The sequence below is a fragment of the Gavialis gangeticus genome, unplaced genomic scaffold (assembly GCF_001723915.1).
Source record: "Gavialis gangeticus isolate Ggan-Ray unplaced genomic scaffold, GavGan_comp1, whole genome shotgun sequence".
Classification (NCBI taxonomy): Eukaryota; Metazoa; Chordata; order Crocodylia; family Gavialidae; genus Gavialis; species Gavialis gangeticus.
This window is the reverse complement of record NW_017729026.1, coordinates 12,380,706-12,394,975: the sequence shown is the minus strand read 5'-3', so window position 1 is coordinate 12,394,975 and position 14,270 is coordinate 12,380,706. Positions and strand designations below refer to the sequence as shown.

The following is a 14,270-nucleotide window of genomic DNA, read 5'->3' as shown; positions in this document are numbered from 1 at the left end:
TCCACATGGTGGCTGGTACGGCTGCTGTAATTGTTTCAGCTGTTCCCCATGCGGGGAACAGCTGATTTAACAGCCGGCGTAACGCCGGCTCGCGCAGCTGCGTCCACGGTCCCGGTTCCTGCACTGCCAGGGGTACGTTTCCCCTGCAGGGGGTCTGTTTCAGGGTTTTGGGACCCGCAGAGCTCGCCTCCACCCCTTTGAAACCCTGTGGGGGCATGTCACCAACACAGTCACCATTATTCTTTAATTTTCATAAACCCATCACATGTATACATATTAATTTGGGCACTTACTGGTGTCTTAATTTGGGCATGCCCTGGCCTCCTAATTTAGTCCATACACCAAAACTGGAAATCCCAAGGATGCTGAAGCTGGTCACTGTGACCTGGTACCCTTATCTCATGTTATCCATACACTTCAATTTCCCAGCTTGTTTTGTCTGCTGGTTCCAGAAACAGTGGGCCTTGAAGGAAACTGTGTCACAAACAGGCTTTTAGAAACCAAGTAACCCTTGTTGTTCCCCTGGACCCTTGTTCTAATACAAATCTACTCTACCTATGAGCCAGTTCCTAAAAGCAAATCCCTAAATACCATGTTCTAGTCATCAATCATCACTACCCGCTTTAGCTGTGGCCACATTCTAAAAAAAGTTGAGCCAACTCAGGTGTGGGAAAAACTAGAGGGAGGTGACTATCTTCAGAGGAGAACTGTGACTTGAATGCATGGAAGCATTTGCTTGCAGCCCTGAGTCAGGCACTTACTGTCTAGAGCAGGATGAGATTTCAGGCTTTGGCTCTGAGGTACTAAATAATCTCTATGGGAAACAGCATGTCACCTGCAGCCAAGTTAAGTTCCTTAGTCTAAAAAAAGTCTGGAATACATAGTAATTTCCAGAAGCATAATCAGCAATTTCTGTATCCTGCATGGTAGCCATGACTGGATGGATGGGGTCCACCATTCTTGAGCCCTTTCTAAGTTGCTGCTTGGGTCTTGTTCTCTGCTCACCCACTCCTAGTTATACTGTTGGTGACTACTATGTAAAGGCAACTACTACCAAAATGTTCCATTATCTTACAATTTCTTGTTTTGGGTCTGATGGAAGAGACAGATGGGCTAGATATTGTCCCAACTAGGGTAAAGGTAGACATGTAAATGAGTGGAGGAGACAATCACTGACTGTAGCAAGCACAAGCTTTCAAAACACTGAAGTGGAATACACAAGTGAAGTGTGGAGGAAAAAAAAATCTTGTCATAGCATATGATGCTAAATGTAAAGTAGGTATCAAGTTGAAACCATACACAGAAGGATACCATAACAACAAATTGTATTTGTAGATGTCATGCCCCTGAATATTCAGATATGCATGAACTCATAATGTGGTGAATCAAGTTACTTCCCTGCATTCCTTGCTTCCCTTCTCAGAATCAGAAAAACATCCCACAACAATTGGCAAAAACTTTATATATTTTTTATTTTCCAAAACAAATAATAAGCATATATGCTTCAGCAATATTTTAGGCTAATTTGAGTAAAACCATGCAATTTAAGTAACACTTTATTAAGGTTTCAGATAAACTCAATTTACACAGTCCATAGTATAAAAACTACCATTTTGACTCAAGACCAATGTCCAAAAATATTTTTGTCTGTGGCTGAGATGCAAAGGTAATAATATATTGCCAGATTTATACCACTAGTAAACTATTTACTTTTTCAGAGCTATTTTGATGGCTCTTAACACATTCATGGGCTCTCAAACACATTCAAGTCCTTCCTCTCAGCTAACAAGCAATGGGAAAGTAAGATTAAATACAATGCAAAAAAGGAAATGTACTTATTATTTGAGATATTTTTACTGAAAGATTACATCTGCTGATTATAGGAATTGGACAAAGCTCAAAATTAAATTAGCCAGTTTTCTGAAAGTTAGTTACGACAGTCTTAGTAGTAATACTACAGGACAACCACCAGTGTAATAATATATATACATACATAAAGATATATTTTTTGGAGGGGGAGACATTGGGGTGTGTATGGGGGGAATAAAATTCCTACTGAGAAAAACTGTGGTTTGCCTGTTTATAGTTAAAGTTGTCAACTCAGCATTCTGCAAGCCTCTATTTATTCACAGAACAGATTCTAGAGGATACAGTAAATTCACATTTTCAGTTTGCCCCCTTCCTGATCAGGAAGAACCACTCTAGGGGCAAAAAGGGGAGGTTCAGCTTCTGCATGTCTGCAGAGACTGCAATTTAGGTTGCCTGTGGTGAAGGAGGGTGGTTGTCTATGGATTTTATGATGTAGGCACCTATATGGAGAGTGTTGAGACCCAGAACTCATTTCACATAGGGCACTGAACAGCAATCAGAGGGTAATGACTTCCAGCCACTTTCATACTGACCCAGTGACCTGAAGGTAAAAAAAAATAAATAAAAAATCCATATCCCATACTGAATTGCCATCTAGGACATAGTTACCTGAAACCCATCCAATTGAAATAAAACCACTACAGCACTGAGACTTATCTTGGCTTTTGCTGAAAAAAGCAATATATAGTTACAGGAGCAACCAGATTATGCCATGTAATAATCTCATGATGCTTCACCTAGTAACTATAAACTTGAGATCACATCTGTACATGTCACAGATTAAATCCATAAATATAGTAAAGAAGAAAACAAATAGCAGCTTGCAAAAAGGCATTATTATTTACATTGCCAGACAACACAATCCTGATTTACAGTCACAATCCTGATTTACAATCAGGCATTTTCACATAGAGCAAAGATCATCTTATCCTCTTTTCTATACTTGATAATTGGCTCTGTCTAAAGAAATAAAAAAAAGGGAGTTGAGGACAGGTATGTTTACTTCGAGTGCTCAACCTAGGAATAGTGGACAGTAGAGTGCATTTTGAAGGAAGCCAGATAGTAGCTAGAGGAGCTCATTCATCTCATCTAACAAAATTATATGCCAAAATTAAACACCATTTTTCCTGTTTGTTTTTACTCTCTGAGCCCCTCCTCCATGCTAAAAAAAATATTGAATCAAATTGAGATGTTTACCTGCACATTTGGCTTTGCATGGTTTCACAAGTGATGTCTCTTAATATAGCTCCCCCTCTGACTTTTCTTCACAATAAATCTAGCACTATCCAGTACTATCCATCTGCACAGTGTACACGGCAAATAGATCTGACTTGATAAGAAATTTATCCGAAGAAGAGATGTAGAGGTACCAGAAGGATTTCTTTCCCATTTCTGAGACCTTCATAGCTTTACCTCTTTACTTCACCTCCTCTTTTAAGAGTCCCATCCTCCCTCACTTCCTCCACTCATTTTGAGACATAGAAAGTGAACAGTTATCATCTGGAAAATGCTTTGGGACAAACATAGCAGATCTTTATTGCTTATCTTCGAGTTGAAGGTAAATAGTTGTCATTAATGAGATTTTGATAGTCAACCTCACCACCAGCATGCTGAGCTGTTTAAAGATAAGCTATGTGCTTCAAATTAAACTGGTAAATTATATATAAAAATAGCACCAGACAAGAAGCACAGTTTCTTTTCTTTGGTGAGGCTTCTTCCTGTCAAGTTCTGAGTGAACATGAAGAAGAAATGATTTAGGATTACAGGTCGCCTTGTAAAAGGTCTTGCTGAAATAAGAGTTTCACACATTTTACCATTTAAAGAGTAAATGGAAAAACAGACACAGTTTAATACCAAGCAGGTAGGCAAGAGAGAGAGATACAAAGCAGAAGTGGCGGAACAAAATGTGCCCACAACTTGACAAACTATTTCAACATCACACCATTTCCACAAGAAATGGGGTATTTTTGAATTTCTATGTTTGTCGAAGTGCTCATAGCCACTCCTTTTCCCTCTGAACCATTCATAAAATAGTAAAAAAATCTTCTCAAAGTATAGGTTATCTAGTAAATCACATCTTTACAATAACAGGTCCATTGTAATGTTGGTGGACCTCAGTAGAAGAAGTAAAGTGCAAAATCTGAAAAATCCACAGGTTATAAGTCTCTCTACTGTCCTGGTGCCTTTGTCTTCCTCTTAGAAGCCTTTGAATGTCTAGATTTTTCTTTGTGGCTGGGGGCTGAAGTAATGGGGAATTGCAATCCATATCCATTATGCCCATCAAGGAAGACGCATTGGAAGTATCGGACAGGAGCTGGGGAAACAAAGATGACAATGATTTGTTAATGTTTACAGTTTCCAGACAGTAAACCTGCTTCTCTAAATTACTTCAGTTTAATGATTATGTAATTTCATTAATTTCAACTGAGTTGCCATAAAACGATGGCAACATAGTAGTGAACCAACTCCTATAAATCAACAAGATTTATAGTTAAAAGACTCAACATATTCTTTACACTCTAGTTTTATAGCATAACACTGACAAAACTGACAGTGGTCTATATTAAAATCTACATACAACATATAAATCAACTGTTCCCTAATACATATCTCCTACTACTACCCAGAATATTTTCATGGGCTTGAAGACTCTTGAACCCACACACGCATTTCATGATTTTATGTTTTATAACCTATTCTGAATATATTGAAGCTGCATTAAAATTATTCTTGAATGTCCAGGGTGGGACATACTAAAATCATGTCTTTTTTTTTCTTCAAATGACCAGCCCTATCATTCCTTCAAGAACTCTGGAGTCACATTTGAAAGTAATTCTTTCCTAGACTCTTGCATGTGGGAAGTTTCTCTACCTTTGTGGCACTTCAGAATCAGCTTTTTATAGTCATACTTCTCTCTGTTGCCTTCTCAGCTATTTAAAGGAACTTGAAAACATGAGTTTTCAGCTTAAAGAAAAAATCTTAACATGTTAGGGATGGTAAATTTATAAAAGAAATGAACTCTGAAATTTAAATTGACACGGTTTTCAAAGGATGACTATTAGTCAATTATGTATTTGGGAAAATGAAAAGAGGAATGCTAGCAGTTAAGTTAGTTTTCATGCAATGGATTTTCTGGCATCTGTTTCTTTTACTTTTCTGTTGCCTCAATATAAAAAAAATTTGGCTTTTCAGTATGACAGTTCTAATCTGAAAGAGATTGCAGAGCCCCCTGTGATATAAACACAGGTGCAAGGTCTATTTATTGACTGCTAAGTCACATCAAATGGAAGAACACAGAAAGGTTTGTCAAAAATGACAGTATATTCTATCTAGTGATTTTTCCTTCTGCACCCCTTCTGCCTGGCTCACATAAGATTAGGGCTTTGTCCATCTTAATAGTGTACTTGATAACAGTGCTCAAATATGGTGCTTCTGATGGCTTTTCAAATAGACTCAAAACAGGAAATCATTTTCTCATTCTGTAAAAAATTTGCCATTTTTTTCCGTTCTACATTGAGACAGCCCTGAGACATTTCAGAGATTTTAATGAAAAACTAGAGACACAGAGTCTCACCAACAGAAGGGCACTCACCCAGAATGAGGAAGGCTGAGGTTCAAGTATCTGCTCTGAATCAGGCAGAGCAAGGACTTGAAGCTGGTTTTCCACATTCTGTATAAGTGTTTTAACTACTAGGCCATTGGATATTTGGAGGTGGCACTCTTGTTCTGGCTCTTGTGATGAAAGAAGTTTGTTTCAATAAGTAGCTTATTTTCCATTCTGGATGTGAGAAACCTAAAATTCCTAATGGAATTTTCATCAGAAGATCCACAAAAATGTTCTGTTTCAAAGTGACATTTTATAGCCAAAAACATTTATTAGAAAATTCCAAGCTCTGCCTTGAAACAAAATTTCATGTTGTAACTCATGACCTGTATCATTATGATAAAGAGAACATAACTTACGACAAACAGGTTGCCAATTACAAACTCACCTTTCTCTTTTTTAATGGAAATTATTTCCGTATATCCTTCTAATGGACACAAAAAATAGGAAAGTCAGTCAATAACTGGTTCTTTCTTTTTTTCCCAGAAGGTAAATAAGCCATCATGCATTTGCCAGCCTTCTCCCCAAAAAGGGACAAACTATAAATGATAAAGTAATGCCTATTGTACATGCAATCAAAAGTGTAACCTATTTAATCTCTTGCTTTTTGTATATTTTCATCTTTCAGTGTGAAAGTTTGGTTTGTTATGGAATTCATTTTAAACATTATATGCTGTAAGTAGAGAGTGCTCAATAATCCAGCATTTTCTAGGAATATTACTTTGTTCTACAAATCCTCAGTATTTCTGATTTATGCTATTATTTCACTTAAAGGCCCAATTATAAGTCTATGGTTAGTAGGCACTAAAATCAGTGGTGTGGTTGTGTGTGTGGGGGAGGGAGGGCACAAAACAAAACAAAAGCAAAACAAGCAAACAACAAAACACTTTTAGGATGTAGATAATTTGGCCTGTAACAAGACACTGGTGCCCTAATGCTCATTAAAACATAGGAGCTGAAGTGTTAAAAAGCTCAAATTGCTTGGTTAGATTGTCACACATTTAAGTTCATCCTGAATCAATTAGCACCACACAGCACAACAGTGTCCTAGATTCTCTTATTCCTGAGAAACCTCTAGTTTACAATTAAGTTCCTTTTTACTGTTCAGTTAGTATGTAGTTATGCTGCGTACAATATTTTGAAATTACGGACAAGTGGTCAATTAATTATTTGTCTATAAAAAGCTTCAATAAAATGTGGGGTAATTAGAAAACTAGTTATAGGTGGGGCTGGTAACACTATCTGGTATTATGGTTATAACAGAGTGTTGGGAAAAAACCCTATTTTTAGTTGCTTAACATTTTTTAGACTATAGTTGCCTGGGATGAAATTTTCCAGGCTTGGTATCTGCAGGTTAAATTATTTTCTTTTCTTAAAGAGAATTATAACCAAAAGCATGCAGCTACTGCTGAGAATGGTCTAGGAGGAAAACATGCTGTTCTACAGATGCTTAAAAATCTTGATAGCCTCTCCAACCTTTTAATTTTTTTTTTTTGAAGTACCATCACTAATATGAGTTTGACTTAAATCTAGTAGGGGTAGCCTGTGTTACAAATGTGTCTTCTTTCCATTTCTGTGAAAATCTGTTTACATTTAACCAGATTATAAGACTCTGTGCATACATGCTCAGGGGACACTTCATGAATTCTAGTAGTTAAATTCCCCTGAAGACATTGTCTGTATTAAGTATGCTTCAGCATGGAATAGGCAAGACTTTACTTGCAATTGTAGCTTTGAGATGCTACAGGTCATGCTGGCTGCTGGTAAAAACATCTAAACAGACTAGAGAGCTTGTCTGTTCCATTCTTCTAATGACCCCAGCCTTTAGAGCAAGCTGCTTCTGGATTTAAACACTGGTTTTCAAAATCCAGATATGCAAGTTTCTGTACCTGAAGTTTTCTAATAATTCCATTAAAATGTTTTCATTCCAATGTAGAATGAAAACAACATTAAAAATGCCTACAAAAATGGAAGTTTTGAGTTTTGACTGGCTACAGGCACAGTGCTTCCTTGGCCTACCCCTAGGAGTAAGGCAACATCTCTTGTTCAGGCATAATGTATATAGGAGTTAATTATAGAAATTTTGCCTCTAAAAGAAAACAATAAATTAGCAAGTAAATACAGCAAGATGCACCACACCTTACTGGAAAATTAACACATGTTATTGTGCATAATATTTGATAATCAGAGGAGTTTTGAATCTGAGTTGTTATACTGTAACATGAGGATGTTTCTGTCAGATGTGGTAATATGCACAATGCTCAAGCAATCCCTTTTTCAGAAGCATCTTTCTTCTGATTCTTATTATTTCTTCTCAATACAGTACTTCCTATTTACAAGAACTTTTATACTAGCATGCCATTCTGGGCTCATTCTATACATTGTACCATGCCATTGTACCATGCTTTTACCTGTAACCATTGTATAAATTACTGCTATATGTCCTCCTTGTTAGCAAACCTCTATTACACCTCTAAGGGATGCCCTGAGAAGAATTCAGGCCCTTAAGTTAGGCACCTTGATTCTCTGTACAGAGCATGGGGAGATTTCAGTGCATCTGAAGGGTAAACCACAAGAAGGTACCTGCTAAACGGGGTGCCACCTTGACCTAACCAGCAGGAAAGACTAAGCACGTAAGTCATCAGATAAAAATGCAGAAACGGTCCAGGGAACAGAGCAGAGGACTTCCATTCACAGGTGAAAGCCTTCATCACTGGACTACATAGTCACACTTCTGCATGTCCTTCCAACCTCTTACTCTTTTTCTCTCCTTTCCTCCATGCCATGAAGCTTGCATTCCCTTCTGCAAAGTGGTACAGCTTTCACTAGAAGGATAGAGACTGCCCTATTCCTTCCCTCTCCCGACACTAACACAGACTAACTCAATGCTGATCAATTGGCAGTGAGTGGGCCCATGAAGCTGCCCCTCCCACTGCCATGTTGCAGGGTGTGAGGGGCCTTTTGCTGCGGGTGCAGCCCGCACAGTTTTTGGCCTATGTGCAGCCCTTGGCTATGCCGAAGTTGGACAGCCCTGATCTAACCTATAGATTGGAGGGAACAGAACCCAGTTCTTTGACTATTCCGCTAATATAGAATATGGGTCTACTCTCTAGCCATCTAATGAAAGAGTATGGCTACCACACCTACTGTGCTGGGATGTATTAGACATGTTCTGAGAATTACTGAGGGATTAGGCCCCTGATGGTAATTAGGCAAACAGAGGTGAAGCTACTAGAGAGCTTCTAGCAGAAGTGAAAGATAATCACCAAGCTACTCAGATGGGGATAATATGGGCATGTGTAGGGGTAGAACTCTATAGGCATTAGGGGAAATTTTCAAGTCAGACATGCATGTCTCAAGTAAATTTAGCATCCCCTAGGGTTTGTAGCAGCTGAGTGGGGGATTTTTGCACTACAGTATTGGACTTGGTTTTGCCTAAGTCCTGCTACAAGTATGTCCTTACAGCACAAGAAGCAGTAATGGGCAGAGATGTGCAAAGTAGCTTGATGCGTGTTAGCTCTCGAACTTATGGCAAAAAGTCACTTTACGGCAATTCTGTGCCTTGGCTAATATACTCCACTTCCCAGAAGAGCTAATATGCTCAAGCTATTCTGCTTCCAGTACCGAAGGTAGTATGGGTTTATTCTCTGTGGTACAGTCTTGCACCCTGTAGTCATACCCCAAGGCCCACATATATATAAACAAACAGGTCTGCAGAAGAAGAACCTGAGCAACTCATCTCTTCATGTAAAGTTTTAGAGGCACTTATTCCATAATGCTAATGTTATTCTTCCCCTTTTTAAATCAGAGCTAATGTAAGGCTTGGTGACCCTGACAATATCACAGAGGACAAAGATATTCTCAATGCCGTGACTGCATCAGTGGGTCCGCACTGTAATTATGGGAAGGGTTACATTTCCAAACAAAATAGAGGTTTCAAGATACCAGATGACCTCAACCCCTGATCTAAATAAGGAAGGACAGTGAAGGCTACACCTCAGGCCAACCGTATCAGAGAGTCAGGTCTATTTTTGGGTGGGCATACATAACCTAGGGAGGCACAGTGGCAGTGATATCTTTTAGCTGTAGAGGCATGAGTTCGAGCCTTGCTCCAGCCTTTGCCTAAGGCTGTCTTTCATAACCCCAGTTGTTAATGGGTTCCTGATCTTTCAGCCTTGTGAGTCACTGGCAGCTGGATGTGAATGCTAGACACATTGTTCCCTTGTGTGCCATCAACTAGAGGTTGGTGTACCTTAACCACGCTAATCTGATAGGCTTATATGGTCAGGTGGACTGTCACTGATGGGCACCACCCACAGTCCTCCATGCTCCTCCTTTTCTGAGCTGAACATAAAGACATAATACCAATCAACTGTGATTTAAATAATTGAATTATTTTTATATAAAATCTGCAGAACAAAGGATAGAAGCAACTTTTAATCTAAATATCTACTCGAGAAGTCTTTAATTTGTCAGTCCCTGGAGGGTGTGTGTAGGAAGAAGTGCAGGACAGGTCCTACATACAATTAAATAGGAATAAAACAGTTTGGTGACTCTGAGAAAAGCCCACAGCCTCACCTATCTTAAACAGTATACAGAAAATCCTGTGTATTTGTCACAGTTATTCCAGTCCCATTTTTTTTCAGCAATAAGATAACTGTACAAGAGTGAGAAGCAGGTCACTAATCAAACACAGTCCATTAAATAGTGAATGCTTTCCTCTGAAGAAATGTGGAAAAACTATTAGGAAATGTTGTAGAGCATATGTGAAGAAGCAACATCGTTAGTAATTTTTTATTACAGGGCCTTGAAGCTTAAACCAAATTACTTCATTAAATGGTTTTCCTAATAGAATCAAACAATTCAACAGAGCACAAAAATTTAGGCAATCGTAGCATTAAAAGCAACCAATTAGTAAGCAATTAAGAAGAAAAAGGTATTAACAATATCACTAATTTTCTTTTGATCACCTTTCTTTATAAATGCATGCACTATGGTATATTTTAGTTGGACAGACAAAACCAAACATACACAAAAGGCTTTTAGATGGAACTTGAATATTCTAGTCCCTCGGATGATGATTTGTCTATTCAGTGGAAGAAGGCAGGAGGGATTTTCCTCTTTACTCTGCTTTTTTCCTATCAAAGAATTTAGGCTCACAGAAAGCACAACGACAGGCCAATCACAGAAAACATTGTAGGAGGTGCATATATGATGTGATCTGGGGTTCTTGTTGAACAGCATGAACTTTACTGCTATGGTTTTTCATATAATTGTCAGAGGATGTGTGTGCATCATGGAGCAACAGCCTTAAACATACCGAGCTGAATTAAACCTGTTACAATTACATTTAGATTTGAACAGCAAGTGTTAAGGATTGATGCAGTAGCAGAAATGTTACCCCCTGCTAATCAGCTTATGGTGCACATTGAGACATTGTTCCTTAAGATGAAAAATTTGCAATCATTTCCTTCAAAAACTAAAATTCTTTTTAGCGTGATACAATTTGTTCTCTCACTCTCTTTCTCACACACACACACACACACACTTTTTATGACATGAAAATCACACTCATCATTCTTAACTTTTGGGAACAGTCAACATGCTTAACAATGAAGGTAGACAGACACCTCACAAATATCAACCAGAAAGATCAGAATTTTTCCAAATCAGTTCACCTATCCACTCCAAAATGACTTTCCAGCAGCATAACAGTGTACCAGAGACAGCAGCAGGAAAACAAGTATCCCTCATAGGGATACAGCAGCATGCTCTTTTCTGAGGAAGGGAACATCTAAGGCCAGATTATACTGTACCTGCTAGCAACACATGTGAGCATAGGAACCAGAATGCAATTCTATTTTACCCTACACAAATTCGGAGAAACTATTAATACTAAAGTTGAGTGGTCCTCCCCCTCTGCTATTTTGTGACTCAATTTCAAGAGCAAGATGCAGTTATAATATAGATTCATTGACAGATTTTCAATAACTCAAGCAGGCTGGAATAGACTTGCATATAGACATCTAATAGAAGAGAATCTGGTCTTTTGTGTCAGTGTCTGGTGACACACTGTACTCAACTGTGCCACAGCAACAGTCTCTGCAGAGAACTGGACTCACGATATACTCTCAGCCCAAGAGACAGTTGCTGTTATAGGAGACTCTGGAGGCAGCAAGAGAATGATGAAGGAAAATCTGAGTAGTTTCTAGGGAACATTTAAATACTTTATTCTTGAGTACAGGGGGGGCAGGGGAAAGGTGGGGAACCTACACATACAAACCCTTACCATTCACTGAACTGCTCAAAAATCTTCATACTCTCAGTTTCAGTGTTTTTATGCATCTGCCTTCAAGAGTCAATTACCAAATTCCACAATTTTCAAATAGGTCCTGTTTCATGATTCAGCTGGGCCACATGTAGAACATAGACTGCATTTTAGATTTTACACCATGTTCTTTTTCAACCGAGCAATCTAAACTGTAAAGACTAGATGAGTTTTCTTTAGAGTACTACCTTAAAAAAAAAATTCCACTTAAAATTAAATGACTAATAGAAATGTTTTACCTTGAAAACTGTCCATTTATTTAAAAGAGATTGTCCACTTCTGTGCTATTGGCATAGGTAGTATGGTCAGTTAAAAGGGGTCATGACCACAATGCCCCTACAGATGTGATTTTGGCTTTTGGGGCCTACTCCTCACTGGCATAATTTAGTGTGGCCCTTATACTGCTTTAAATTGGTCCTCATAACCAGCCTGCTGATACTCTTTAAAGCTTCCTGCTTCTCAGGCCAGGTATTTAGAGTAACATTTATCTGGTTTGCTACAGAACTCTGGTTTGCTACCCAGAAAACAAATTACATCTGGCCCAATGTGTCTAAGTACTAGACTGAGCCCACAGACTAGGATCAATACTCTGTTCTGAGTGATGCTGGGAGGCTGAGGGAGCAAACTGAAAAGCAAGTTTAAGGCCATATGTTAGGGGTGGCAACGATGATGGTAGCATGCTAATTAACCACTGACATTTTTGTAAACTTTGAGATTAAACATTAGATCTCTGTACACCTGTCACCAAAGAGAGGGAAATATTAATAATCTGTTATAGTCCAGATGTGACATTGAGTATGTTCAAGTTCATGTAAAGGACTGACTCTTGAACCATCTCATGTTAGGGGTTAACACAAAGGGTATACAGTTTGTATATTTAGGGAATGCGCTACATTTCATTCTATGGTCTCTTATCATAAACCACACAACTGCTATGTAATAATGGAATACACCAAAAGTTTGACACTTCCTCAGATCTCATTAAACACTTGCTTGATCCTGCTAGATTATAAAACCATGCAAGACATAATAATAAAATACTTAACTGATAATACAGATACCTTTCAGTGAAGCATGGCAATAAAATCAGAATACTGAATCAAACCAAGCACTACAGTATCACTGATTTTTCAAATATCAAAACTCACAGAAAGCTTTTCATGAATGCCCTCATTCATATTTCATCCACAAAACAGAAGAATAAACTAGCAAAAGCATTCACATGAGCCGCAAAATGATTTTTTACACAGGACAGAAATAAATGTAAAGGCCTGATCCATAGACCCATGAAATCAGTGGGAGTCTTTCCACTGACTTAAGTACTATTTGCATCAGGCCTTGAGCAGACAGTGATGTAGACATTTCCATTGATATTTGTTCCACACACAACAGATGCAATCATTTGACAGAACACAGTGTACACTGACCATGTACCTTAGAAATGTAGATGTGACAAGGTCTCTGTAGAATGATTCCTATGGCCAGCATGGTCAACTATTATAATTATAGCACATTGTATTAAAAACATATTTTCTGAAAAGCTGTTTGTTACTGAAAAAATGTTTCTCATTTTGTACAAAACAAGGGGACAGATAAAGCAGTAAATGTTTCACAATGGTGACATTTGCAGATCCCAGGTTACTAGAAATTAATACCAGCTATTTTGTTGATCAATAAAACAAACGTAAAGCTAATAAGGAAAGAGAGCTGTTTAGATAACTAGCAAAATGAAACTCCAGTTTAGAATAACGCAAGTTAATCTGCTACCATTAAACTGGAATACTTATTTAATAAAGCTTGCTTTGGATCTGTGCCATTATACATGTTTATTTTTCTAAGTTTTGAACTTCTTTCCTCAGAGTAATACCATTTTTCTTCAAGGGCATACATATGGGAAGGAAAAAATTCTGGAATCAGGCTAGGAAAGGGACTTTGTAGTGCAAAGACCCTCAGTCCTTCTTATAATGAATGTTCACAAAACGCATTTGAGGGTTTCACAATTCCAATAACAGCAGAAATGGTAGAATAAATTCTGTAATACCCAAGTTAAATAAACTCGTGAAAAATTTCAAAATACATGCCGCTATGTGTATTGTCAGTGCCGGAAAATAGGTGGACCCAATGGTTTGGGACTGCATGGCAATCAAGATCCAAAAAGGCATTAAGTCATCTGTCTCCTATGAAAATCAGGTTAGGTGCTAGCATACCTTCCTGGATTTGGCCGTGTTACTATCGTAGATCTAATGAAACCAACTTTTGTCAATGAAACCTCAGAAGGATAAAATTCATGTATATGACATGGGTGCAGCTTCACTTTACTGTGGAGTTGACTTATTAGCTCCTCAGTAAAGTATCACAGTCTACATGTGTGCTGGTATTAAGGTGCAGTAAATTAACTCCACCATTAATTAAGTATCCTATGGCAGAGTTAATTGATTGTCTCTGACAGTAGTATCCTATGGCAGAGTA

The 14,270-nt window shown here is 38.2% G+C and overlaps 1 long non-coding RNA gene across 1 annotated transcript in view; it reads right to left on the bottom strand.

Annotated features, from left to right (window-relative positions):
- Positions 1–1,460: 1,460 nt before the first annotated feature.
- LOC109299543 overlaps positions 1,461–14,270 on the bottom strand; it is a 40,196-nt gene continuing 27,386 nt past the window's right edge. Inside the window, exons 4-6 of the long non-coding RNA XR_002097909.1 lie at positions 13,236–13,295; positions 5,862–5,900; positions 1,461–4,183 (exon numbers count right to left, since the gene is read on the bottom strand). This is a non-coding gene — a long non-coding RNA (uncharacterized LOC109299543). The remainder of the gene's footprint in view (positions 4,184–5,861; positions 5,901–13,235; positions 13,296–14,270) is intronic.